This window comes from Anolis carolinensis, unplaced genomic scaffold (assembly GCF_035594765.1).
Source record: "Anolis carolinensis isolate JA03-04 unplaced genomic scaffold, rAnoCar3.1.pri scaffold_10, whole genome shotgun sequence".
NCBI classification, from domain to species: Eukaryota; Metazoa; Chordata; class Lepidosauria; order Squamata; family Dactyloidae; genus Anolis; species Anolis carolinensis.
In genome coordinates, this window is record NW_026943821.1 from 1,764,892 (window position 1) to 1,789,378 (window position 24,487).

General features: G+C 41.4%; 1 protein-coding gene across 1 annotated transcript in view; it reads right to left on the reverse strand.

The window, feature by feature from the left end:
* The window catches only part of bcam (basal cell adhesion molecule (Lutheran blood group)), a 134,927-nt gene that overhangs the window by 104,937 nt on the left and 5,503 nt on the right, over positions 1–24,487 (reverse strand). The gene's annotated exons all lie outside the window — the stretch shown is intronic.

Genomic DNA, 24,487 nt, shown 5'->3' on the forward strand with positions numbered 1-24,487 from the left:
TAATAATAATAATAATAATAAGAAGAAGAAGAAGAAGAAGAAGAAGAAGGAGAAGAAGAAGAAGACGACAACGACTTAGGAAGTGTTTGACTTGTGATTTTGTGATACAAAATCCAGCATGTCTATCTTGTTTGCTGTGTCATAATAAAATAATAATAATAATAATACTTAGGAAGTGTTTGACTTGAGATTTTGTGATATGAAATCCAGCATATCTATCTTGTTTGCTGTGTCATAATAAAATAAAATAATAATAATAATAATAATAATACTTAGGAAATTTTCGACTTGTGATTTTGTGATATGAAATCCAACATATCTATCTTGTTTGCTGTGTCATAATAAAATAAAATAATAATAATAATAATAATAATAATACTTAGGAAATTTTCGACTTGTGATTTTGTGATATGAAATCCAACATATCTATCTTGTTTGCTGTGTCATACAATAATAATAATAACAACTTTATTCTTATATCCCGCCCCATCTCCCGCAAGGGACTCGGGACAGTTCACATAGAGACCAAGCCCAGAAATACACAATAAAATACACTCACATAAATACGTTTAAAACATATAAACATAAAATCATAAAACATATAAAACATCAAAACATACTCAAGCAATAGCTACTAGTCATGTGCAATGAACATATTCCATTGGGGCAAAATATACCAGTTAGCCACAGGTGCAGGTGAAACACCAGGAGAGAATGCTGCCGGAACATGGCATTACAGCCCAAAAAACTCAAAGCAACCCAAAGTTTTTACAGTTTGCAGGCCTGCCAAGGGGATGCTGGGCACTGCAGTCCAGCAAAGGCTTTGGTCCGATTAGGAGCCTTTTGCCGGCTGCTGAGTAACCACAGACAGCCTTCAGGATTAGCCCGGCCAAGGCTTCGGGGTTGGAATAATTCCAGGAACGCCAGTTTGCAATCATAAAGAAGGAGAAAACAAGCTTTATCTCCGCTATGAGATTACTACAGGTCAGCAGGGCAAGGCATTGGAGAGGATTGTCCGGAACAACTGTTTGGGATTGGGATCTCGAGAGAGCCCTGCTGTTGTAACATGTCAGGAGATTCCCATTTAGCAAGCAGCCCGCATTTGCTTGCTTGGTACCTTTTTGACTACAATTACAGCATGTAACACAATTTTTGTTCTTGGGTTACAGTATAAATGCCATTTCCAACACATTTCCTAATGGCTTATTTCATAGAAGCAGGGGGAAAGTTTATTAACCTGCAAAAACTTTGTTTGTGCAGGAGGAACATCCTGCAGCACATTTGGCTCTAGGAGTTGTTGTGCATTTTATGGGCCATGTTACAGAAGCATTCTCTCCTGGCGTTTCACCCACATCTCTGGCAGGCACCCTAAGAGGCTGTGAGGTATGGCCATGTTCCAGAAGCATTCTCTCCTGACGTTTTGCCCAAATCTATGGCAGGCATCCTCAGGGGTTGTGAGGTATGGCCATGTTCCAGAAGCATTCTCTCCTGACATTTCACCCACATCTATGGCAGGCATCCTCAGAGGTTGTGAGGATGCCTGCCATAGATGTGGATGAAACGTCAGGAGAGAATGCTGCTGGAACTTGGCCATACAGCCCCGAAAATGCACAACAACCCTGTGATTCCGGCCATGAAAGCCTTCGACAACACATTTGACCATACCGATAGTTTTTCAATGACTATCTCAACCAATTCAACATACAGTAGAGTCTCACTTATCCAACGTAAACGGGCCGGCAGAACGTTGGATAAGCGAATATCTTGGATAATAAGGAGGCATTAAGGAAAAGCCTATTCAACATGAAATTAGGTTATGATTTTACAAGTTAAGCACCAAAACATCATGTTTAACAACAAAAGTAGTTCATTACACATTTATGCAATGTAGTACTGTACAGTAGAGTCTCACTTATCCAACATAAACGGGCAGGCAGAATGTTGGATAAGCGAATATGTTGGACAATAAGGAGGCATTAAGGAAAAGCCTATTAAACATCAAATTACATTATGATTTTACAAATTAAGCACCAAAACATCATGTTTTACAACATATTTGACAGAAAAAGCAGTTCAATACACAGCAATGTTATGTAGTAATTATTGTATTTATGAATTTATCACCAAAACATCACAATGTATTGAAAAGATTGACTATAAAAACATTGACTACTAAAAGGCAGACTGCGTTGGATAATCCAGAACGTTGGATAAGCGAATGTTGGATAAGTGAGACTCTACTGTATTTATGAATTTAGCACCAAAATATCACGATATATTGAAAACATTGACTACAAAAATGCGTTGGATAATCCAGAACGTTGGATAAGTGAGACTCTACTGTATATACATATCATTTATCAGTTGCTATATGTCTCTATGACTTCCAAAGCTCTTTATTTTTCGCAATATTCATGTGTTTTAATTTTCTAGTTTAAAGAAAAGGTTTAACTACATTTATTATTATTGTTATTTTTATTTTTTTATTATTCTCCCAGGAAGTTTCCTTAGTCCAATTCTAGGTGAATATTTATTTTTTCTTTTAGTAAATACTCTTTCATGGGTCTGCAATCCCTGCTGTTTTTGGGAGTTCTGTCCTGCGCTAACCTCTGTGTCAATAGGTCCATATTCATCACATCCATCACTTTATTAATCCACTAGCTGTGCCCGGCCACGCGTTGCTGTGGCAAAGTGGTGGTGGTATTGGCTAAAAATTGTTGTGTAATTTTTATTTGACGTTATTTGCAATTTTTTTATTAATTTTATTGTAAGTTATATTTTTAATTATTATATTTTATTATTTTCTTGTATTATTTTTAGTTATTTTCTGTTTTTATAGTATTTTATTGTATTAATTTTTAGTGTTTTTTTATTATTTTTTATTGGGTTGCTAGGAGACCAAGTTGGAGGAGCTTAGCCTTCTAACTGGCAGCAATTGGATAAAAGCAATTGTTCCTCTCCCTCTAATTAGGACTTTATTTTTCTTTTCTTTTTTTGTATCAACCTAGAGGCGTGGATGATGGGTTGTGTTGTCAAATTTCAAAGTTGGGGGGCCTGTAGTTTTGTTGTTTTGTGGGTCGCCGTGATGCCATCACTCTTTTATATATATAGATGTCTCCATACTAGGTACTTCCTCTGTTTTCCATACTTGCTACAATATTTTCCATACTTGTTACCTTATTACAATGGCTTTGGAAGCTAAGCAGGTTCAGCCCTGGTTAGGATTTGGAGGGGAGACGGCCAACAAATCCCATCAGTTATATTTCAGAAGAAGAGTAGGAAAAAAAAAAACACCTCTGAAGAGTCCTTGCCTAGAATCCTAGAGTTGGAAGTGACGTCTAAAGGGGTCTAACCTAAAGGAAGGCACCATCAAAGCCTGCCCAACAGATGGCCATGCCGCCTTTGCATTAAAACCTCAAGGACTAATTGGCCAAAATATAAAGAAATTTTAGTAAAAAAAAAAAAAGAATGGTGAATATCAGTTAAAAAGTCAAACCGAGATAAAACAAAAATTTAAAAATCTTTCATGGTTTCAATATGCTCAAATAAAAGAACAATTTGAAAAAGGTTGAATAGATTGAGACCCAATGAGATCTTCATTGAAAAGCTAAAGCAAAATGTGCTGCAGGATCATGTCCCTCCCGCAAAAGCAAAGTTCCTGCAGCTTAATAAAACTTTTCCATGTTTTTATGATAGTACAGTAGAGTCTCACTTATCCAACATAAACGGGCCGGCAGAACGTTGGATAAGCGAATATGTTGGATAATAAGGAGAGATTAAGGAAAAGCCTATTAAACATCAAAATAGGTTGTGATTTTACAAATTAAGCACCAAAACATCATGTTAGACAACAAATTTGACAGAAAAAGTAGTTCAATACACAGTAATGCTATGTAGTAATTACTGTATTTTTTTATTATTTTATTTATTATTAAACTTATATACCGCTACTCCCGGTTTGGCTCGGAGCGGTTTACAAAAATAGATTAAAACAATACACTTGGCTTTAAAATAACAATAAAAACAATAAAGGCAACAATAAAAGCAACAATAAAAACAGACATAGCCCCGAGTCTTTCACCCATTGAATTTAGCACCAAAATATCATGGTGTATTGAAAACATTGACTACAAAAATGCGTTGGATAATCCAGAACATTGGATAAGCGAGTGTTGGATAAGTGAGACTCTACTGTACCAATTAGGAAATGGCATTTATAACCCAGGAACAAAAAATTGTGTTGCATAGTATTATTGGCCAAAAAAAAAAGGATCCCCAGAAGGCTCAAGTTCTGAAAGCGTCTTTATCTCGTTGGAGGAATCCAAGCCCAGAGGCCAGGACGGATGACCTTTGCGTGCCCCAAATGGGCCAGGGCTTGGCCCCTTCAAAGGCAGCATTTTCCACATTCCAGTGATGTTCCATTGCAATGAAACAACACCTTACGCACATAAATGCCAGAATTTAGGGCTAAAGGTCAGCCCCTTGTGTGGCCGAGACGGGGACTTGGAAGGGCATCCAAACAGCATCTTATAGGGATATGGTCACATGCAAACCCCGTTCCCAAGGCTTTCCTGCTCCCATTGTGTTTTTAAACCTTTGCATGGCCCTCGCCGGACATTAAATCCAATGTTAAGCCTATGTTGAGCTGTTACGATTGTCCATCAGGTTGACTTTGAATCATAAAGGAGAGATAGCCCAAATCTTTGGTTAATGACTTCCCGGCTCATATGGTTGTCAATTGAATTCCTCCCACCCCAAACCTCAAAAGGCTGTATTCCTATTTGATTTTATTTCATCCCAAAGATTTCACTGCATCCAAAGAGTCTAAAGGAGGAAGAGAAGGTCAATTGATAGGGATCCCATGCAATTTTGTCAGGGTTCTTTGTACGGTTTTTACACTTTGTTTTATTGTGCCATTGCTCCCAAGTTTTGTTTTGTTTTTGTACGGACAGGCACCCTATGGGATGCTGTTGTGTGCCTGGTTTGTATTTTAATGTTGTTTTATTGTAATGTTTTGGGCTTGTTTGGGCTTGGCCCCGTGTTAGCGGGATATAAAAATAAAGTTGTTGTTATTATTATTATTATTATTATTATTGACACAACGACGTTGTATGACACAGCAAACAAGATAGATATGCTGGGTTTCGTTTCACAAAATCACAAGTCGAACATTTCCCAAGTGTCTAGGACTGTGTGATGTATTTTCGGATGATGCGCGCAGATCCCAGCAGGGTGGCCTTTTGCAGTTGGCAGATCGTGATTTTGTCAATGTCTATTGTTTCCAAATGCCGGCTGAGATCTTTTGGCATGGCACCCAGTGTGCCCATCACCACCGGGACCACCTGCACTGGTTTCTGCCAGAGTCTTTGAAGTTCAATCTTGAGGTCCTGATAGCGGCTGAGTTTTTCCTGTTGTTTTTCGTCAATGCGACTGTCACCTGGGATGGCGACATCAATGATCCAAACCCTTTTCTTTTCCACAACTGTGATGTCTGGTGTATTGTGTTCCAGAACTTTGTCAGTCTGGATTCGGAAGTCCCACAGTATCTTTGCGTGCTCATTTTCCAATACTTTTGCAGGTTTGTGATCCCACCAGTTCTTTGCTGCTGGGAGGTGGGACTTGAGGCATAAGTTCCAATGAGTCATTTGGGCCACATAGTTGGGCCTCTGTTTGTAGTCTGTCTGTGCAATTTTCTTACAGCAGCTGAGGATATGATCAATGGTTTCGTCGGTTTCCTTGCACAGTCTGCATTTTGGGTCATCAGCTGATTTTTCGATCTTGGCCTTAATTGCATTTGTCCTGATGTCTTGCTCCTGGGCTGCAAGGATCAGGCCTTCTGTCTCCTTCTTCAGGGTCCCTGTCTCCCCCCCGCAGGTGCCACCTTGACGTGGTGGGGGGGCTTAGCTGCTCCAATGATGACTGAGGGCTGTGCTGGCGGTAGTGTAACTACCGGCAGGTCCAACCAAGCCAGAGAGGCCTCAGCTGAGGAGCAGAACTAAGAGCACCTAACCCATTAGCATTATGGAGAATCAAACCCAAACGAAGTCTATACTGGCTCGGTCGTCACCCAGGATAAAAAGGACCGCGGTGGATGCTGCTGATTCTGGACATCCATCGACAAGTGGGCTACGGAATCATCAAAACCCAAATGAACAGTCACAGAAGTGGCAGAAATACACAATGCCAGAAAACCGCACTATTATTATTATTATTATTATTATTATTATTATTATTATTATTATTATTGTATGACAGAGCAAACAAGTTAGACATGCTGGATTTCGTATCACAAAATCACAAGTCGAACACTTCCCAAGTGTCTAGGACTGTGTGATGTATTTTCGGATGATGCGTGCAGATCCCAGTAGGGTAGCCTTTTGCAGTTGACAGATCGTAATTTTGTCAATGTCTATTGTTTCCAAATGCCGGCTGAGATCTTTTGGCACGGCACCCAGTGTGCCCATCACCACCGGGACCACCTGCACTGGTTTCTGCCAGAGCCTTTGCAGTTCAATCTTGAGGTCCTGAGAGCGGCTGAGTTTTTCCTGTTGTTTTTCGTCAATGTGACTGTCACCTGGGATGGCGACATCAATGATCCAAACCTTTTTCTTTTCCACAACTGTGATGTCTGGTGTGTTGTGTTCCAGAACTTTGGATTCAGAAGTCCCACAGTATCTTTGCGTGCTCATTTTCCAATACTTTTACTTGGTGATCCTACCAGTTCTTTGCTGCTGGGAGGTGGTACTTGAGGCATAAGTTCCAATGAATCATTTGGAACTGTGTGATTTTCCTACTCTTCTTCTGATGGGATTTATTGGTCATCTCTCCTCCAAATCCTAACCAGGGCTGAACCTGCTTAGCTTCCAAAACCATTGCCATAAGGCGCATCCACCTGTCTGCAGTGCCTGTCTGTCTGCGGCCATGGGGTCAGTGCTTGCATCCCTTTCTCATCCCATTCCTTCCCCTTTTCCCACCACCTGAAACGTCATTATTTTGTAGGTTTCCTTCCCCAGGCCTTGGATTTTTCCTAAGAGGCTTCATGGCCTGGAAACCCCCACAAAGCGGCTTGAGACGATCCTTATCGCTGAGCCACAACGACAACAATGAAACCCACAACAGACGCTTTGTGCTTCTTTCTTATTATGCCGGGATGCTTCAGTTTGGGACAAGTCTCTGCAAGCGACGCAGCCTCGGGGTCGCATTACGGCAAATACCTGCGTTCCAGTCTTCCGGCATGTTTTCTTTTCCATTGACTTCAAAAACAAGCAGCAAGATTGGTGTAATGAAGAAGGAACTGAGTGGGGTTCATAATGATATTAAAGAAATAAAAATAGCTAAACTAGAACAAACTTAAGACAATTTGCAAAAGATAGATGGATAAATTGGATATTAAGAATGCCAGGATGGATATAATTCAAGAAGGATTGGAACAAAGAGAGATGGAGTTCCAATTGAGATTTAGACACATTCAGGAAGAAACTAAAGAGAATTTAAGAAAAATTATTGTGAACTAGCTGTGCCCGGCTACGTGTTGCTGTGACGAAGTATGGTGGTATGGGAAATAAAGTATTAAGGAATTGGTGGTAGTTAAGGTAAAGGTTTTACCTTACATTAAGTCCATTATAAATGGGTTATATAGCTGTGTGGAAGGGCCTTGAGTCTACACTGCCATATAATCCAGTTAAAATCTGATAATCTGTATTTTATAGGCAGTGTGGAAGAGGCCTAAGTGAGGCCTAACTCTGCCTGTCCCCTGGGCTGAGTGGGTTGCTAGGAGACCAAGTGGGCGGAGCTTAGCCTTCTAACTGGCAGCAATTGGATAAAACCATTATTCCTCTCCCTCTAATTAGGACTTTCTTTTCGTTTTGTTGTATCAACCTAGAGCCGTGGATGATGGGTTGTGTTGACAAATTTCGAGGTTTGGGGGCCTGTAGTTTTGTTGTTTTGTCCGGTGCCCTGATTCCATCACTAGAGGCATGGATGAGGGGTTGTGCTGCCAAGTTTAGTGTTTCTGGGATGTCTAGTTTTGTTGTTTTGTCCTAGGCCGAAATTTCATTACCCTTTTATATATATAGATTTAGTAGCACATATCCTACAACAATCAGAGGCACAGACAGATGAATTAATTGACAGGGTCTACAGATCATCTACAAACTATGCAAAAAAGCATAAAGTCTCCAGAGACATAATTGTCCATTTCACCAAGAAAAGAATCCGTGATGAAATTCTGAGACAGAACAGTACAAATCCAACTTTCTACAAAGAGAAAAAGATAGCCATCCTAAAAGAACTCCCAAGGACGACACTGAAAAAAAGAAGAAAATACATGTTCTTAACAGAAAAACTTAAGAAACTGCAAATCAGGTTCAGATGGGAGAAGACGGAAGGAATCATGGTGACATACAGAGATCAAAGGCTTTGGCTAACAACGGAAGAGAAGGCAAAAGGTTTTTATAAAAAACTAGCTGTGCCCGGCCACGCGTTGCTGTGGCAAAGTGGTGGTGGTATTGGTTAAAAATTGTGTAATTTTTATTTGACGTTATTTGTATTTTTTAATTGATGTTATTGTAAGTTATCTTTTTATTTATTATATTTTATTATTTTCTTGTATTATTTTTAGTTATTTTCTGTTATTATAGTATTTTATTCTATTCATTTTTTAGTATTTTTTAATTATTTTTAGTGTTTTTTATTATTTTTTATTGGGTTGCTAGGAGACCAAGTTGGAGGAGCTTAGCCTTCTAACTGGCAGCAATTGGATAAAAGCAATTATTCCTCTCCCTCTAATTGGGACTTTATTTTTCTTTTCTTTTTGTTGTATCAACCTAGAACCGTGGATGATGGGTTGTGTCGTCAAATTTCGAGGTTGTAGTTTTGTTGTTTTGTGGGTCGCCATGATACCATCACTCTTTTATATATATAGACTAGCTGTGCCCGGTCACGTGTTGCTGTGGCGAAGTCTGGTGGTATGGGGAATAAAGTATTGAGGAATTGGTGGTAGTTAAGATAAAGGGTAAAGGTTTTCCCCTGACATTAAGTCCAGTCGTTTCTGACTCTGGGCGTTGGTGCTCATCTCCATTTCTAAGCCGAAGAGCCGGCGTTGTCCGTAGACACCTCCAAGGTCATGTGGCTAATGACAGGACTGCATGGAGCGCCCTTACCTTCCCGCCAGAGCGGTACCTATTGATCTACTCACATTGACATGTTTTCAAAGTTCTAGGTGGCAGAAGCTGGGGCTAACAGCGGGTGCTCACTCTGCTCCTTGGATTCGAACCATCGACTTTTCGATCAGCACATTCAGCAGCTCAGCAGTTTAACTTGCTGCACCGCCACGGGCTTCTTAGTGCTCTGTACTGTTGAGTTAATGAAGTTTGACGGCACTTGAACAGCCATGGCTGAAAGCTATGGCATTCTGGAATTTGCAGACAGGAAAGGCTCAAGACATTGCAAAACTGCAACTCCCAGGATTCCATAGCCAAGCGATATCCAACTGCATTGACTCTCTAGTGTAGATAAATCCATGGCAAGTGAGGAAAGGGAAGCATTGGGCAAAGTGCCCATCGAAGGGGAATTCCTTCCCAAAATCCTCTGTGTGCTTGGCAGACCCCCAAGTTTCTGACCCTAATCCCGGAATCTGTGCCCACCCACCCAGCATGGCATTCCATTCTATGCAAAAGTATGCAAAAGCGCATCGTCTTAATGCTTCCTTTGCAAACAATCCTTCCTGAACGCTGGGATTTTTTTTTTTGCATTCTTTCCAATATTTGACTGCATTTCTGCAGCCTGTTTGTTTTTGGAGAGCAATAGCGACCTTTGCTTTCTTGGACACGAAAAGGAAAGGTAGGCCGCACAAAAGCCAGGCCTTTTTTTGGCAGGAATGAAAAGTCTGGTTATTGATCTGTGTGTCGTGTGGAACAACATTAGAGAACGGCAAACCGAACCGTGGGCCAAAGCCAAGCTGAAGGTTGGCCACCTCGAGTGCACCTACACCATGGGATTAATGCAGTTTAACTCATAGACACCACTTGTGCCAAAGAGGTGTGGAGGTGAAGAAGACCCTTAGTAATTGGTCAAGTTTAGATAAGCCGAGATATATTGTGACAGCGCGAGTGGCACCATCTATATGTCGAACTGTAAGTTGCAAGATTTGAATTATCATGCCTGATTTTGCCTTTACCTTGTAAATGTAGTTGGATTGATTGGTTATTTATAGCTGTCAATCAATGTTGTTTGCACCAGTTATATTGCTCCCTCAGCTCAATTGTTTGACTCCACTCTTTCCTGGAGTGGGTCAGTGTTTCCTTTTTCATTCCACCATCAAGCTTTCTATCAAATTGACGTGAGAGAGAGACTTGGCTCTAAAAGCCCTTGATTAAGTTACCTCTCAGCACCAATTCTGAGGTTCTTACCCTTCAGACTTGTGCTTCATGTTCAGGGCCAACCTGGACGACGTTGAGGAGTCTCAAGCGCCTTCAGATCAGTTCTTTGACACCAGAGGAAGACTGTGTCTTCAAACATAGGCCATTTGGACTGAGGCTGAGGATTGCTCTGGCATTCACAGCCATCGAGAAAGAGGGACCTGGAAAAGCTTCTCAGCTGCAAAGCTCTTTGGATTTAAGACAACCAAAGACTGTAATGTATATTTTCCTTTACCCCTTTGAAACTTCCAGCTTATTGCCTTAAAGGGATAACCTTTTGTGAACAATAAAACCAGTTTTGAGTTATCTACAGTGTTTTGGTCCTTGGGAATTCCAGTTTCCTTAAAGGAGGGGAAGAAGCAATCCCCTGGGGAAAGATGTCACCTCCATGCCTCTTTCGCTAAGAGTTATAGCCCCAGGCGCGACGGCACATATATATTCTTTATTTACGATGCCACGCTTCGCGGAAGCCATTCAATATGGCTTTATGTGATGGAATCCCGGGAAATCTAGTTTTGTATGGCCTTGAGCCTTCTCTCCCAAAGAGGGCAAACTACATCTCCCAGGACTGCATCACATCGAGTGGTGTCCAACTTCACTTGTTCAGCAGTATAATGATAATAACCTATCTATCCATCCATCCATCCAGGTTAAGAAGACCCTCAGTAATTGGTCAAGTTTAGATAAGCCAAGATATATATTCTTTGTTTACGATGCCACGCTTCACAGCAGCCATTCAACATGGCTTTATGTGATGGAATCCTGGGAGATCTAGTTTTGTATGGTCTTGAGCCTTCTCTCCCAAAGAGGGCAAACTACAGTTCCCAGGACTACATCACATCGAGTGGTGTCCAACTTCACTCGTTCAGCAGTATAATGATAATAACCTATCCATCCATCAATCTGTCTATACACATAATAAAAGTGAAAATATGTATGGTTGGCAGGTGTGCCCCCTTCCACAAATACCACAGCTATAACTCCCACTACTCAGAAGCCACCAATGGCCCTTCCTCCAATGACATTGCAGGTTATGGTGAATGCCGTGAACATGTCCAAGAGCCCTGCCCATGTCCTCCACAAACATCACACTGCCCACCACCCAAGGGAAGGCTTTCATTCAGGGACAATTTCATCCTAGATGTTCTTTTTTCCTCCACCACAGGCATCTCAATGTTTCTTACTCTCTCCATTGGTGTGTAATTTGCATGATCCCGCCCACTGCCTCTCCCATAACCCTTTCTTACTCTTTTCTGTGGCACACAATAATAATAATAATAATAATAATAATAATAATAATAATAATAATAGTTCTGGAACACAACACACCAGACATCACAGTTGTGGAAAAGAACAAGGTTTGGATCATTGATGTTGCCATCCCAGGTGACAGTTGCATAGATGAAAAACAACAGGAAAAACTCAGCCGCTATCAGGACCTCAAGATTGAACTTCAAAGACTCTGGCAGAAACCAGTACAGGTGGTCCCGGTGGTGATGGGCACACTGGGTGCTGTGCCAAAAGATCTCAGCCGGCATTTGGAAACAATAGACATTGACAAAATCACCATCTGCCAACTGCAAAAGGCCACCCTACTGGGATCTGCACACATCATCAGAAAATACATCACACACAGTCCTAGACACTTGGGAAGTGTTCGACTTGTGGTTTTGCGAAACGAAATCCAGCATATCTATCTTGTTTGCTGTGCCATACAACGTCGTTGTGTTGATAATAATAATAATAGTAATAATAATTTTCCATTTCTAACCCGTCTCTCCTTACAGCTCAAGGCAGGGCCATTAAAATACACCATCAAACACATATCAAAGCTTATATTATAATCCATTTCTACAAAAGGCACAGATTCAAATACACAGAACGAAGATTAAGGATGCATTCGGTCGGTGATGGTAACACGAGCCGCATGAACTTTCGAGGCATGTAATGCGCACGGGAAGGGCATATTAAAAGGAAAGGGCAGCGGCAATGATGACCAGTTGGCATCAGCTTGGTGTGGTTGCGTGTGTTGCGTGATCAATGTGGGAACATTGCCTATCTGTTGCAGTAGGATCTCATCTGTAGACAGATATGTTGGTCTGTTTCAGTTTATACAGGATGAATGCATGGGAACCAAAGCGCTTGGGATTATTTTTATCATTATTATCATCATTATTATTATTACTAGCTTAGGTCTCCGGCATTGCCCAGGTTATTATTATTTCCTGCTTTTATTTCTTGCTTGAGACACAAAGCAGCATACACACACACACACACACACGTATACAGTAGAGCAGGGGTCCTCAAACTTTTAAAGCAGAGGGCCGGTCCACAATCCTTCAGACTGTTGAGGGGCCGAATGATCATTTGAAGAAAAAAAAATGAACAAATTCCTATGCACACTGCATATGTCTTATTTGTAGTGCAAAAACAACAACAACAACAACAACAACAAAAGAAAAATACAATATTTAAAAATAAAAACAATTTTAACCAACTCAAACCGACCAGGATTTCAATGGGAAGTGTGGACCTGCTTCTGACCAACAAGATAGTCAAGTTAATTAGGATTATTATTGTTGTGTGCCTTCAAGTCATTTCAGATTTATTTATTATTTATTTATTTACTACATTTATATCCTGTCCTTCTCACCCTGAAGGGGACTCAGAGCGGCTTACAATTTATGTCTATATACAATAGATATAATAGAACAATATTAGCATTATATATTACTATATTGAATTATACCACTATATTGTAATATTATTAGTAATATTACATTTAATATATAATATATAATTAATATTATTATATGGTATTATTATTAGTATTACATTGTATTACATTATCATATTTCTATCAATATTATATGTATATACAATATTATATTATTAAAACTGATATAAAATATTATATTATAAAACTGAAGTCAGGGGCCAGGTAAATGACCTTGGAGGGCCGCATCCGGCCCCCGGGCCTTAGTTTGGGGACCCCTGCAGTAGAGTCTCACTTATCCAAGCTAAACAGGCCGGCAGAAGCTTGGATAAGCAAATATCTTGGATAATGAGAGATTAAGGAAAAGCCTATTAAACATCAAATTAGGTTATGATTTTACAAATTAAGCACCAAAACATCATGTTTTAGAACAAATTTGACAGAAAAGGTAGTTCAAAATGCAGTAATGTTATGTTGTAATTACTGTATTTACAAATTTAGCACCAAAGTATCACGATATATTGAAAACATTGACTACAAAAATGGCTTGGATAATCCAGAAACTTGGATAAGCGAGGCTTGGATAAGTGAGACTCTACTGTATATATGGATTTTGAATGTATCATGGGTAGGGTTCAGTGTGCTCTCTTGTTGTAGGTGAACTACAACTCCCAGAAATGAAAGTCAGTTCCCCCCAGTATGTTCAGTTGGTCATGGTGGTTCTGTGTGCCAAGTCTGATCCAGTTCCATCGTCAGTGGAGTTCACAGTTTCTCTGGTGGTAGGTGAACTACAACTCTCAGAAATCAAGGTCTATCCCTCCCAAACCCCTCCAGTATTCAAAATTGGGCGTATCAGGCATGCGTGCATCATCTATTGCAGGGGTCCCCAAACTTTTTAAGCAGAGGGCCGGTCCACAATCCTTCAGACCGTTGAGGGGCCGAATTATCATTTGAAAAAAAAAATACAAACAAATTCCTATGCACACTGCACATGTCTTATTTGTAGTGCAACAACAACAACAACAACGAAAGAATACAATATTTAAAAATGAAAACAATTTTAACCAACATAAATCTATTAGGATTTCAATGAAAAGTGTGGGCCTGCTACTGGCCAATGAGATAGTCAAGTTAATTAGGATTGTTGTTGTTGTTGTTGTTGTTGTTGTTGTGTGCCTTCAAGTCATGTCAAACTTTGGCCGAGCCTAAGTCTAAAATTAATTATTTATTTACTGCATTTATTTACTAAATTTATATCCCACCCTTCTCACCCCGAAGGGGACTCAGAGCAGCTGTATGTACATACAATATATTATATTATTAGCATAACACAATATTAGCATTATATATTACTGTATTGAACTATACCACTATACTATTATATAATATGTAATATATACCATATAATTAATATTATTATATGGTATTACTATTAGTATTCTATTGTATAACATAATATTATATGTATATACAATATATTATATTATTAAAACTGATATAAAATATTATATTATAAAACTGAGGGCGGGGGCCAGGGGCCGCATCCGGCCCCCGGGCCTTAGTTTGGGGACCCCTGATCTATTGTGTTCACGGTGCTCTCTGGATGTAGGTGAACTACAACTCCCTCAAATCAAGGTGAATTCCCCCCAAAGCCCTCCAGTATATTGGGTTGGTTGTAGGGGTTCTGTGTGCCAAATGTGGTCCAGGTCCATTGCTGGTTGGGGTCACAGTGCTGTGTCTTGATGCAGGGTGAACTACAGCTTCCATCCCATTGAGTCAGTGCCCCAAACTCCTCCAGTCTGTTCAGTTGCTGATCAATTCTGCTCTGTTTGCTGTGAGCCATAGAAAAGAGTAGGAAAGAGTTATGGGAGAGGCAGTGGGCGGGGTCATGCAAATTACACACCAATGGAGAGAGGCAGAAACACTGGGATGTCTGTGGTGGAGCCTTCTTTGGAGGCTTTTAGGCAGAGGCTGGATGCCTCTCTGTCAGGAGGGCTTTGATTGTGTCTTCCTTTATGGCAAAAAAGGCAGTGGATTTTTCCTTGGGGTCTCCTCCAACTCCCGGATTCTAGGATTCAATAGTAACTGAATGGCCATCTGTCAGGAGAGATTGGATGGTGTTTCCTTTATGGCAGAATGGGGTCAGACTGGATGGCCCTTGGGAATCTCCTCCAACTCTAGTATTCAACAGTAGCTGGATGGCCATCTATCTGGATGGATCAGATGGCGTTTTCCTTTACGGCAGAATGGGGTCAGATTGGATGGCCCTTGGGGGTTCCTTAAAACGCTGTGATCCTATAACGTTGCCTAGAAAACCTCCTTGGGGTTGCCGAATGTCCGAAACAAAGGCAAACACAGTACAAAGTGCACGAAAGATGGCTACCAGTATTTAAAAAACTCAAAAATCAGAACAGTAGATGGGAAGCAACACTCTGAGGGCAGAGGAGAGGAGTCCCAAGGACGGCTAATGACTCTGAACAAAGGATGTCCCCCAGGCAAGAGACAAACCTTTCCAATGCTAATTAGGGTGATTAACTGCAACATTAATGCTGGCTTCCAACTGACAAAGGACTCTTGTCACACCATGGACTCTCCACAGTTATATATTTACCTTCCTAGTGTATCCATGCCTCACAACCTCTGAGGACGCCTGCCATAGATGTGGGTGAAACGTCAGGAGAGAATGCTTCTGGAACATGGCCATACCTCCCAACCTCTGAGGACGCCTGCCATAGATGTGGGCGAAACGTCAGGAGAGAATGCTCTGGCACATGGCCATACCTCCCAACATCTGAGGACGCCTGCCATAGATGTGGGTGGAACGTCAGGAGAGAATGCTTCTGGAACATGGCCATACCTCACAACCTCTGAGGACGCCTGCCATAGATGTGGGCGAAACGTCAGGAGAGAATGCTTCTGGAACATGGCCATACCTCCCAACCTCTGAGGACGCCTGCCATAGATGTGGGCGAAATGTCAGGAGAGAATGCTTCTGGAACATGGCCAGAGAGCCTGGAAGACATGCAACAACCCTGTGCTGCAAGCGCCTGGGTTGGGTCTGTGGGCGAGAGGAACGTGTGAGGTCCGTGTTGCAGGGCCCCTTTGAGAGGAGCCAGCGCGGCCTGGTATCGGCGTCATCGGCTCCGTCTGTCAGCAGCTTCCCTCCCGGCAGGACCCGGCCAGGGCGGCAACGTGATGGATGGCCCCGGGGCCAAGGCAGCCAACCATCCATCCCTGCCACAGCCGTGACTTTCCCTGCCCTGCCCTGCCTTGTATTCCTGGGCCTGGAGGTGCCTGGCAGGGATTGCGCAGCCCCTGGGATTCCCCGAAAACAGGCCTGGAAACTCTCCGAGGTTCCCGAGACAGAGCCAGGAATGAACTGGATCCCACTCAAACGCTCATGGCGTAATGCTATGGAATCCTGAGAGTTGTAGTTTTGCTAAGGGCGCGTCTCTACGCAGTTGGATCCCACCCAAGCTGCCCTGGCTCAATCCTATGGAATCATGGCAGTTGTAGTCTCTACACTGTTGAATGAATGCAATTGGATCCCAAATTGTCATGTCTCAATGCTATGGAATCCCAGGAGTTGTAGTTTTGCTAAGGGTAAATCTCTAGATCGTATAATGAATGGAGTTGGATCCCACTCAAACTGTCATGTCTCAATGCCATGTAATCCTGGGAGTTGTAGTTTTGCTAAGGGTACATCTCTAGATTGTATAATGAATGAAGTTGGATCCCATTCAAACTGTCAATGGTGCAATGCTATGGAATCCTGGGAGTTGTAGTTTTACTAAGGACACTCTGTACACTGTTGAAGGAATGCACTTGGATCCCAAGCTGTCATGTCTCAATGCTATGGAATCCCAGGAGTTGCAGTTTTCCTAAGGGTACCTCTCTAGATAATGAATGAAGCCAGATCCCACTCAAACTGTCAATGGTGCAATGCTATGGAATCCTGGGAGTTGTAGTTTTCCTAAGGGCACTCTCTACACTGTTGAAGGAATACAATTGGATCCCAAGCTGTCATGTCTCAATGCTATGGAATCCCAGGAGTTTCAGTTTTTCTAAGGGTACCTCTCTAGATCATATAATGAATGAAGCCAGATCCCACTCAAACTGTCAATGGTGCAATGCTATGGAATCCTGGGAATTGTAGTTTTCCTAAGGGCACTCTCTACACTGTTGAAGGAATGCAATTGGATCCCACTCAAACTGTCATGGCGTAATGCTATGGAATCCTGAGAGTTGTAGTTTTGCTAAGGGCTCGTTTCTACACGGTTGAATGAACGCAGTTGGATCCCACCCAAGCTGCCCTGGTTCAATCCTATGGAATCATGGCAGTTGTAGTTTTACTAAGGATACGTCTCTACACTGTTGAATGAATGCAACTGGATCCCAAACTGTCATGTCTCAATTCTATGGTATCCTGGGAGTTGTAGTTTTGCTAAAGCATTGAATTTTGCCATTTATTATGTTTTAAACTGCTTTGAGTCCCCCCCAGGGATGAGAAAAGCAGTATAGAAATGTGTTGTCCGTAGACACCTCCAAGGTCATGTGGCCATTGGCATGACTGCATGGAGTGCCGTTACCTTCCCGCTGGAGCGGTACCTATTGATCTACTCACATTGGCATGTTTTCGAACTGCTAGGTTGGCAGGAGTGGGAGCTAACAGTGAGTGCTCAAGCCGCTCCCAGGATTTGAACCTGGGACCTTTTGGTCTGCAAGTTCAGCAGCTCAGCGCTTAAACGCGCTTCGCCACCGGGGTTCCTCATATACATATATATATAAATAGATAGATAGATAGATAGATATAGATATAGATATATAGGGAGCCCCGGTGGCGACATATGTTAAAGCACTGAGCTGGAGACCGAAAGGTCCCAGGTTCAAAGCCCGGGAGCGGAATGAGTGCCCGCTGTTAGCTCCAGCTCCTGCCAACCTAGCAGTTCAAAAACATGCCAATGTGAGTAGATCAATAGGTACCGCTCCGACGGGAAGGTAAGGGCGCTCCATGCAGTCACGCCAGCCACATGACCTTGGAGGTGTCTATGGACAATGCCGGCTCTTCAGCTTAGAAATGGAGATGAGCACCAACCCCCAGAGTCAGACATGACTGGACTTAACATCAGGGGAAACCTTTACCTAGCACCAAAATATCACGATATATTGAAAACATTGACTACAAAAATGGCTTGGATAATCCAGAAACTTGGATAAGTGAGACTCTACTGTGTATACGGTATAGTAGCGACATTGTTGGAAATTAAATCCATAAAAAGTTCAATCCTTGTTGCCTAGAGAAACAGCTGTGGAGGCAAACTATGTTGGATAATCCAGAACGTTGGATAAGCGAAGGTTGGATAAGTGAGACTCTACTGTATTGACTTTTTTTTGACCCCTGCTAAGCTTTGCGGAGCCACAGGAAATCCCTGGAGGGCCACACACGTTCCCCTGATTCCATGCAATATTTATTTGTCCTGCGATGGCAAGAGATAGAGCCGGGAAACAACTTGTGCCCGGGGTTGAGAAAAACACCCTGCGGCAGAGAAGGCAATCTCTTTGGAGGCATCAGGTTGCAGATCAGGGCCGTCCTGAGTGCCGCCCGGCTGCTGCCCCCGAATCCATCCATCAAGCCCACAAAACAAAACACAAAGCCGGGGGCAGTTTGCAGAAAAGGCAGGCAAGCCGGACCTTTGCTCCAAGGTTGTCTTTCCAAGGCAGGGGTCCCCAAACTACGGCCCATGGGCCACATGTGGCCCCCTGAAACCATTTATCCGGCCCCCTCGGCCGTGGCTTTGCTTGTGCCTTTTATCACAGGATTTTTATTATTATTTAATTATTTAATTATTTAATTCATTATTAAGGAGTGTTTTGTTTGTGCTTTGGGTGCACAAAGGCAGAAGGCGGTTGGTGGTTGTTTGATATTATTACTGTTATATAAACCTTTGTTTTAACTTCTGTTTTATCATCTTCTTGTGTTTTAAACTGTGTATATTGTTTAATGTATTTGTGCTGTTACTTTTGTAACGCTGTGAGCCGCCCCGAGTCCCCACGGGGAGATGGTGGCGGGGTATAAATAAAGTTTTATTATTATTATTATTATTATTATTATTATTATTATTATTATTATTATTATTGGACTAAATGGCCAAAGGGGTCTCTTCCAACCCACTTTATTATTATTATTATTATTATTATTATTATTATTATTATTATTATTATTATTATTATTATTACAGTAGAGTCTCACTAATCCAAGCCTCGCTTATCCAAGCCTCTGGATAATCCAAGCCATTTTTGTAGTCAATGTTTCCAATATATCGTGATATTTTGGTACTAAATTCGTAAATACAGTAATTACAACATAACATTACTGCGTATTGAACTACTTTTTCTGTCAAATTTGTTGTATAACATGAAGTTTTGGTGCTTAATTTGTAAAATCTGAACCTAATTTGATGTTTAATAGGCTTTTCCTTGATCAGTCCTTATAATCCAAGATATTCGCTTATCCAAGCTTCTGCCGGCCCGTTTAGCTTGGATTAGTGAGACTCTACTGTATTATTATTATTATTACTAGCTGTGCCCGGCCACGCGTTGCTGTGGTGTTGTCTGGTGGTGTTGGTGAGAAGTTGTTGAGGTAGTGGTGGTATTGAATGTCTGTTGTATGGTGGTCTTTATGTTTAGTGTGCATTTGGTTGTTTGTGTACTGTGAAAGTGGTGAGGATAGAGGGGGGTCTATGTCCCTGTGTAGTATTGTATAGTATTTATACGTTGTCCATGTGTTGTGAATACTTGGATTGTGTCCTGCTGCATAGTAGAAAGGGTTGGCCTGGATGGCCCTTAGGGGTCTCTCCAAACTCTTGGATTCTATGTTTCTATTATTATTATTATTATCATCATCATCTTCATAATCATCATTATTATGTAGAGGCTGGATGGCCATCTGTCAGGAGTGGAAGAGGCCTAAGTAAGGCCTAACTGTGCCTGTCCCCTGGGCTGAGTAGGTTGCTAGGAGACCAAGTGGGCGGAACTTAGCCTTGTAACTGGCAGCAATTGGATAAAAACAATTATTCCTCTCCCTCTAATTAGGACTTTATTTTTCTTTTCTTTTTGTCGTATCAACCTAGAGCCATGGATGATGGGTTGTGTTGTCAAATTTCGAGGTTGGGGGGCCTGTAGTTTTGTTGTTTTGTCCGCTGCCCTGATGCCATCACTCTTTTATATATATAGATTATCATTGAGGCTAGGTGGCTATCTGTCAGGGGTGCTTTGCTTGTGCTTTTGGTGCACAAAGGCAGAAGAGGGTTGGACTAAATAGCCCAAGGGGTCTCTTCCAACCCTCTTTATTTATTATTATTATTATTATTATTATTATTATTATTATTATTATTATTATTATTAATATAGTCCAGCCCTCCAACGGCTTGAGGGACAGTGCCCTGGCCCCCTGTTTAAAAAGTTTGGGGACCCCTGTTCCAAGGGGTCCTTTAGTTGTCTTGCAATGGGGAGGGGGGATCTAAACCATTTTGTGTCTCCAGATATAAGCAATGCTTCAGTCCTGGAGATGGCTTTCTTCCAAGCCGGTGTTTTGCAGAGGCCCACCTCTTTCGCTCATGAAAGCCGATCTCTGTTTGATCAAGCCGGGCATTTCGAGGGAGAAACAAGACCCAAGCAAAGGGGAGGTTGGAAGATCGGAGCCCAAAACAGGTTTATCGGCCTCGTTTGCCAAAACCCCTGCTCACAAAGTGTTGCCCTTGTGCAGAAAAAAAGGAGAGTTTTGCAACATCTGGCTGGCACCACCGCAAAGGAGGAATGATTAGAACGCATTCAAAAACATTGCCTTGTCAGTCTACATCTGTGAGACTATCAGGGTGAATCTGCACTGGAGAATGAATGCAGCTTGACGCCACTTTTGAGGTCGAGCAAAACAAGCTTACTGCATTCAACCTTATCTGACCTGCAGCAGGGAGTTCCACAGATCCAGCGAGAAGCCTTGCTGGAACCAGCCAAATCATGAAATGTGTGTTTCAACAGCAGCTTATAACTCAATTTGTTGTATCCATAGACCCTCAGCTGGAGAATCATACTCACTTAGAGAATAAGGAGAAAATGTATATCCTTCTACAAGGTTCAGATAAAAATTCTATTTCAAAACTGGCCCTTTTTACGCAAAAAGCGCTGGCCATTCGTGAGAAGATGGAAGTTGTGAGCTGACACATTACTGCCATTAACAAAATCCAAACTTAACATTTACTACGGACAAGACACTTGTTTTACTTACCCCTGTCCTCATTCAAACCTTACCTTAGGAAATTACTAATTTTAACCTTTTTACTCTCTATTTGTACACTTATCTAGGAGCGGGTTATTAGGCCGCAGGTCAGGATGTTTTGTATCTTTACATGGTTTTATTGTATGTATGTGTAAGTGTGTACGTATTGTATGTTTTACATGTTTTGATATGGTCAAAAGTGACTAATCAATAAAGAATTGTATTGTTATTGTATTGTTGTATCCAGAACGGAATAAAAGAGTTGGAAGATATAGATATCTGTATGAATGAAATAAAAATAAATCTCTTGTTTGCACTTGTGTGTCTTGTACCGTTAATCTGTGTCGTGTAATGTTTTGTGTCTTTTAAATTTGTTTTAATGATTCCTTTGTAGGTTTAATTCTATTTTAATGCTTATAGTCTGCTTTGGAATATTTTAAGAAGGAAAAAGTGGTGTACAGTATAAATTAATAGTACAGTAGAGTCTCACTTATCCAACGTTCTGGATTATCCAAGCTATTTTTGTAGTCAATGTTTTCAATACATAGTGATATTTTGGTGCTAAATTCATAAATACAGTAATTACTACATAGCATTACTGTGTATTGAACCACTTTTTCTGTCAAATTTGTTATATAACATGATGTTTTGGTGCTTAATTTGTAAAATCATAACCTAATTTGATGTTTAATAGGCTTTTCCTTAATCTCTCCTTATTATCCAACATATTCGCTTATCCAAGGTTCAGCCGGCCCGTTTATGTTGGATAAGCGAGACTCTACTGTATCTGTATTAATGAAATAAAAATAAATCTCTTGTTTGCACTTGTGTGTCTTGTACCGTTAATCTGTCTCGTGTAATGTTTCACGTCTTTTAAATTTGTTTTAATGATTCCTTTGTAGGTTTAATTCTATTTTAATGCTTACAGTCTGCTTTGGAATATTTTAAGAAGGAAAAAGTGGTGTACAGTATAAATTAATAGTAATATCAAAAATAAAATATAGTATCCTAACAATAATGCTAATACTACAATCAATATAGCACAACTTCTAGTTTTTAACAGCATTTTCTAAATTGTTGCTATCTTATGGTCTGCTTTGGAGAATTTTTACAGGGGAAAAGGTGACATACCGAATAAATAAATAATAAAGTAAAAAGTAAAGGTTTTCCCCTGACGTTAAGTCCAGTCGTGTCCGACTCTGGGGGTTGGTGCTCATCTCCATTTCTAAGCCGAAGAGCCAGCGTTGTCCGTAGACACCTCCAAGGTCGTGGCCAGTGGCATGATTGCATGGATCACCATTACCTTCCTGCTGGAGCAGTACCTATTGATCTACTCACGTTTGCATGTATTTGAACTGCTAGGAAACCCAAGAGGTTTCCTAAGGAGTCATAGGATCCTAGTATGGTAGAAAGCTCCACTCTAGGATCCACAGTCAACAGGTGGCCATCTGGCTTTTGCTTGAAAGCAGACCTGAGCAAACTTCGGCTCTCCAGGTGTTTTGGACTTCAACTCCCACAATTCCTAACAGCCTCGCATAGTTAAATCTCAGTTTTCTTTTCCAGGTTTATTCCCATTATTTCAACCTTATTGGTTTTCCGATGTTTCTTGCCCACCATTACGTTTTCTGTTGGAAGGGAGAGCGAGAGCCAGGAGGCCGGGCTCGCTTGGATTCCTTCTCCGCCTTAGATTCGGTCTCCGAAACCCAACCCCTCCTTCGGCTTCGAGCTCTTCTTGCCAAAGTAGCTCTTTGGATGCCAGCCACGGATCCCTTGAAGTGTTTGAAGCCCAAGCGGAGGGACAGGTTGTGCGGAATTTCACACATCCGTCCCGCAGAAGAAACGGCCTGCACATTTGGCCTGGAGTTCATTGCCACCACGTCTTGTTGCAAAACACGTCCCACTCATGGCACTTGGCAGCCGAAGATGGTGATTTCAAAGAATGCAGGTGGTCAAATCTATGGCGGGAAGACGATGTTGCTCAGTTGAATGTAAGCAGATTGACGTTGCTTTCACTGCCATGGCTCATTGCTATGGACTCATTGGAGTTGTAGTTTTACAAGGGCATCTACACTTGAGAGTGGGTGTGGTGTGATGCCAATTTCACTGCCATGGCTCATTGCTATGGACTCATTGGAGTTGTAGTTTTACAAGGGCATCTACACTTGAGAGTGGGTGTGGTGTGATGCCAATTTCACTGCCATGGCTCATTGCTATGGACTCCTTGGAGTTGTAGTTTTGCTAAGGGTGCATCTACATCAGGCATGGCCTGATTTTATAATAATTATTTATAATTTATAATAATTATAATTATATTATTATATTAATAATATATAATATACACAATATAATAATATTAATTATATATTATATATTAAATGTAATACTACTAATAATATTACCATATAATGATATAGTACAATATAGTCATTTAATACTTATATTGTGCTATGCTAATAATATATTGAATGTTCATTTGATTTGTAAGCTGCTTTGAGTCCCCTTCGGGGTGAGAAGAGCGGGATATAAATGTAGTAAGTAAATAAATAAATAAACTTGGCCCCTCCGGGTGTTTTGGACTTCAACTCCCACAACTCCTGACAGCCAGTAGGCTGTTAGGAATTGTGGGAATTGAAGTCCAAAACATTTGGAGGGCCCAAGTTTGCCCATGCATGATCTACATTGCACTTTCTACTCTCACTACGATTTGTTCCCGGGAGTTGTAGTTCTGCAAGGTCTCCACATCTGCATTGTAGCATTTGACGCCACTTGAACTGCCATGATTCAATGTGATAGAACAATGGGATTTGTAGTTTGGCAAGGCACCATAATCCTCCCTGGATGGGGGAGGCGGAAGGCCTTGAGAAACTACAACTCCCTGGATCCCAAAGCATTTGGACTATGGCAGTTCAAGCGGGGCAAAAGCGCATTCATTCTGCTGTGTAGATGCCTCCGGAGGTAGTCAAAAGAAGGTGAGATGTTCTGGAAACAAAGGAGAGCGCCCTTGGATGGCAGGAAGTTTAGCAACATCTTTGGTGAAACCTTCCTTTTTGCTGACCGACCGCAGGAAGTCAGATTTCC